The sequence below is a fragment of the Populus nigra genome, chromosome 4 (assembly GCF_951802175.1).
Source record: "Populus nigra chromosome 4, ddPopNigr1.1, whole genome shotgun sequence".
NCBI lineage: Eukaryota > Viridiplantae > Streptophyta > Magnoliopsida > Malpighiales > Salicaceae > Populus > Populus nigra.
The window spans coordinates 19,253,878-19,259,399 of NC_084855.1; the positions used below are offsets into that span (position 1 = coordinate 19,253,878).

The 5,522-nt window shown below is 39.1% G+C and overlaps 1 non-coding gene across 1 annotated transcript; it reads left to right on the forward strand.

The window, feature by feature from the left end:
* Positions 1 to 2,056: 2,056 nt before the first annotated feature.
* On the forward strand, positions 2,057 to 2,160 carry LOC133693055 (small nucleolar RNA R71). Its single transcript, XR_009842067.1, has one exon. It is a non-coding gene; the product is annotated as a small nucleolar RNA R71 (small nucleolar RNA).
* The last annotated feature ends 3,362 nt before the right edge of the window (positions 2,161 to 5,522 follow it).

Here is a 5,522-nt window from a genome sequence, read left to right on the forward strand (position 1 = left end):
ACCAGCATCTAACCATTTCAAAACTTCTTTTCGGACTACCTCTTTCATGGTCGGGTTAAGCCTTCTCTGATGTTCTACTGTTGGCTTGACTTCATCCTCCAACAGAATTTTATGCATGCAAATAGAGGGACTGATGCCTTTGATATCTGCCAATACCCACCTGAGAGCTGCCTTATGTTTTCTCAACACCCTCAATAACTTTTCTTCCTCTGTTTTGGTCAGCTTTGCAGAGACTATCACAGGATAGGTGGAAGCTTCTCCAAGATATGCATACCGAAGGTGTTCTGGCAGAGGTTGCAATTCCAGAACCGGTGCTTGTTCACTGGTTGATTTTATTTTTGGTGCTGGTTGTCCCAAATCTTCAAAGTATCTTCTGCGGTTAGGTTCAAAAGAGTCCATCCAACATGTATATTCTGCTATTTCAGCATCCTCTTCCAGTACATTATTTACCAAACATGCTTCCAACGGGTCAGTTGGAAGCTTGACTTTGTCATTAATTAAAGAGTCCACCACTTGAATGCTGAAGCAACTCTCCCCCATATCTGGCTGTTTGATGGCTTTGAACACATTGAAAATCACCTCCTCTTCATTCACCCTTAACCGCAGCTCCCCTTTCTTCACATCAATTAACGCACCTCCAGTGGCCAAGAATGGCCGGCCAAGCAAGATAGGAATCTCATTATCCTCCTCCATATCCAGTATGATGAAGTCTGCTGGAAAGATGAACTTGCCCACTTTCACCAGTACGTCTTCAATTATTCCCCTTGGATGCTTCAATGACCTGTCAGCTAGCTGTAGTGTTACTGTGGTTGGCCTTGCTTCACCTAAACCAAGCTTCTTAAAAATAGATAAAGGCATGAGATTAATACTTGCACCTAAATCACATAAAGCTTTTTCAAATATAGAATTTCCAATGGAACACGGTATAGTAAAACTCCCTGGATCCTTAAGTTTAGGAGGCAGTTTCTTCTGCAAAATGGCACTGCATTCCTCAGTAAGAGCAACAGTCTCATATTCCTCTAGCTTTCTTTTGTTTGAGAGGATGTCCTTCAAAAATTTCACATAGCTTGGCATTTGTTCAAGAGCATCTGCAAAAGGAATGTTAATATGCAATTTTTTAAACACATCAAGAAATTTAGAAAATTGCTTATCAAGTTTATTCTTCTTGAGACGTTGTGGAAATGGAATTCTCTGCATTATTTCTTGTGTTGGTTCTGGCAGAGGATCAGATTTTTTTATATTTTGAAGTGGTTTGGCCACTTGCTCCTCCTCTTCTCTTCCTGCACTCTTGTTTCCAGCAGTCTGCTCCACCTCTTTTCCACTTCTTAAAGTTATGGCCTTGCATTGCTCCTTAGGATTAATTTCAGTTGTGCTTGGTAGATTTCCTTGTTGTCTACCTGTGAGCATGTTGGCTAACTGACCAACTTGAACCTCCAAATTTCGAATAGAAGCTGCTTGGTTCTGCAGATTAGTATTTGTTTCAGTCATGAATCTGCTGGTGTTGTTTGCTAATTGTGTCATAGCTTCTTCAAGTTTTGATTTCTCTTTCATGTGCTCATTTGAAGATGGCATGGCTGGATTCTTCATGACAGTTTGATTGTTCCAAGAAAAATTAGGATGATTTCTCCAACCGGGATTATATGTTGCACTGTAGGGGTTGTTCTGCCGGCTGTAGTTTGACACAAAATGAGCATGCTCTACTTGAGAGAATGAGTTCCCAACCTGACACTCTTCACTTGTGTGATTTCCATGGCAAAAATCACACGTTGTATGGATGGCATTTGCTGACAGTTGAGTGGTTTTCAGTTGCTGAGTTAGTGAATGGACTTGAGCTGTTAATGCCGTGATTGCATCAATTTCGTGCACCCCAACAGTCTTCTTCCGTATGCTTCTTTCATTTGGCCATTGGTAATTGTTCATAGCCATTTCTTCCAATAAGTTATAAGCATCATCCTGTGACTTACTCATGAAAGCTCCTCCTGAAGCTGCATCAATTAGTGTTCTTGTGGAGGCATTCAATCCATTGTAAAAATTCTGCACCTGCATCCACTTCGGTAGTCCATGGTGGGGGCATCGCCTGAGCAAATCCTTGTATCTCTCCCATGCCTCATACAATGGTTCACTCTCAAGTTGGGCGAAGTTAGCTATCTCAATGCGCATTTTTGCTGTCTTGGCTGGTGGAAAAAATTTAGCAAGGAATTTTTGAGCTAAATCTTCCCAGCTGATAACTGAATCTGCAGGCATGGAGTTTAACCAGTTCTTCGCTCTATCTCGCAGAGAAAATGGAAACAGTCTGAGACGAATGGCATCATCAGTAGCGCCATTATGCTTAAATGTGTCGCAAATTTCCAAGAAACTTGCAATATGGGCATTAGGATCATCATTTGGCAGCCCATAAAACTGAATTGAGGTCTGAATCATCTGCAGTATTGCTGGTTTGATCTCAAAATTATTGGCCTCAATCCTTGGTTTCCTGATAACAGAACGGATTCCTGTCACCTGTGGGAGAGCAAAATCTCTCAATGCCCGTGTGTCTTGCTCAGGATTTTCATTGTCTGCCATGATGCCTGAACTGTTTTGAGTCTCTCGCGTTTTCTTTCTTAATCCCCTTGCAGTTCTCTCAATCTCAGGATTATAAGGTAGCAACGGCTGGTTTTTGTTGCTTCTCATGCACTAGACAACACACCTAAAGAGCTGAAGACAAAAGGCAATCAAATTAGATCAAATTTAATTTATATTGATATTATTAGTAATTTTATCTAAAATCCCCGGCAACGGCGCCAAAAACTTGTTGGTTAATTTCGCAAGTGCACGAATCGTAACAAGTAATAAAGTGATGAGTAGAGTATCGTCCCACGAGGATTTGTAAAAATTACTACTAATTACCAAAGTCTTTTAAATTATGATCTATTTGAGGAATCGAATGAGATAGTTTATGAAACAAAAATTAATGATTAAAAAAAAAAACAAACAACCAAATAATTAAATATTAATAAATTCAATTGTACTGGTTCTAGGATTTCTGACTTACCGTAACTATGCTTATGTGAACTTTCTCGATTAAATTAATTACTCCTAATGTTGATAATCAGGTTTTCCTAATGTAAATATTAATCTCTCTCGAGCATCAATAAATTATTTCGACAAACAAATTTCATATACTCTATGAAAGTCCTGAACTTGTCGAAATTTATTAAGTACTGTAAAACCTGTATCGATTACAAAAGTTCCTAGGATATCTCTATCCTATAGATTTCTTAAGGTATTTCAAACAATAGCTAAAACAATTATCACTTCTCAGTTTCAAATTGAATTCTAAATCGTGCAGATGTTGGCCAAACACTCGCAAGCATTACACATAGAATGAAATACTCAACATCTTAATATAATAATTCAATCGAAGAATTTGTTCACATATTCATAGTAAGGTTACATCAAAAATCCCAGAATAAAAGTCTACTCCATAGTTAAATTAAAGAGAAACAAACTTGATACGATGAACATCACTCAAAAGCAGAGAATTTCAGTGGAAGAGATAGGTGTCCTCCCGGTCTTCAATATTTTTGCCTCTGTTCTTGTTGTTCCTGTTGGTGCCGCCTCCTCTATTTTTCTTTGCTATGTTCAGGGTTTCTAAGTGTCTCCCACACGTTTTTCAGACCCCCAAACTCTTCTTTTATACTGTGGCTTTTCTACCCCTGCAGTCATGAGGAAAATTTCCTTTTCTGTATTGATTTCTCCTACCCAGACATTGCGGGCCAGATTTGAGGTAGGAAACGTGCGAATTCAAAGATCTCTATTTCTTGAGAAATTGTAGAGAATCAAATTTTCTTTCCAACGACACTGATCGTGAAATTTTTGGACCTCTGAGCGTTGAGATATGGGCTATAAACCGAAACAGTCTTTGCAGTGCAGGAATTTCGGGCTGGTTCAATCCTTGTTTTTCAACTCGCTTTTTGGGCTTCGAAACAACAAAACTGAGTTATATGTCCTTCATATGTTTTGTAGACCTTCATCTCAGCTATTTGAAAATGGTTACGAACATCCGGAACTAAATTGTATAGCTTCTTTACAGCACATAATGAATCACTGTTCAGTTTCACTGCCCGACTCTGCCTGTTCAGTAACCTAAGATCTGAAAACACATTAATTTCCCACGAGGTCAATAGTTCAAAAAGAGATTCAAAATTCTAATTTTCTTGTGCAACATATCCAAAATATTTAAAAATCAAGCATGAATAGCAGAAAATATACATGCTAAAAATTCCCTTATCATATATATATATATATATATATATATATATATATATATATATATATATATATATATATGGAATTGGTGATTCCATCATCACTACCGATTTAGAAATCAGCAGCGACATAGTTTTTAAATTATCTTAAGGAGCTAGGAGGGAGGGGTAAAACTGGTTTTTGGAGAGACCAAAACAAGGATAAGAACACATTTAAACCAACCCCAAACACCCCCACCTCATTTAATGGGGAATATAAATATGAGGAGAGAGAAGGTGACCTTTCATCTTCCTAAAAGTTGTCTGCAGCAGCTGTATGTCCAGGTGCACGTTGCTCTTCCCTTCCTCCTCCCTAATAGAAACCTAAATCAAACCAGTAGAGAATGCCTTGTGAACGTGTGAGGGAGAGTTGAGACCTTGAGAGAAGAGTGGACAGCTGCCTAGAGGAAAAGAAAAAGGGGGCCATAAAATGTGAGAGGAAGAAAGAGGAGAACCAGCAGGAGAGGAGAAAGAATACTGTCAAACCTTCCTCAAACTTAGTTAGATTCGAAAGGTATGGGTCATGAAACTCCCTTCCTCTTCTCCTTAAGACCCAGAATCGGAAATGAAGAAGAAAACCCTAAGAAAATTAACCTAAGACCTAAGATAGCTGAGAAGGAAACTGAAATTAACTTAGAGGACAAGGGAACAGAAACGAAATGAGGTTAATTCCCAGAACATCGAACAAAGAAAAATAAATAAAATGGAAAGAATAAATCATGACAGAGGGTTGGCCTTAATTATGGGGTTGGCCAGCATGCATGTGTGTGTTCTGCTAGAATTTATTGAAAGATTATATGCTGGAATTGATGGTTTCAATGTGCGTGTTCTGCTGGAACTTAGTGACAGGTTATGTGTTGGGGTTGTTATAGCATGTGTGATGTGTGTTCATGCCAAAATATGTGTTGGGTAGCGAATGCCGAAACTGTATCGTCTAAAGCGAATAAGCACTCGCTACCGAAACTGAGTTCCTGCACCGAATTAGCATTTGCTGCCGAATCATGTGTTCTGCAGCGAAGTTGTGATTCGCTGCCGAAGTTGAGCGGTCCGCAGCGAATTTGTGATTCGCTGCCGAAACTGAGTCATCTGCAGTGAATTAGCATTCGCTGCTGAATTGTGTGTTCTGCAGCAAAATTGTGATTCGCTGCCGAAACTGTGTCGTCTGCAGTGAATTAGCACTCGCTGCCGAAGTTGTGTTGTATGTAGTGAATTTCTGATTCGCTGTCGAATTGTATG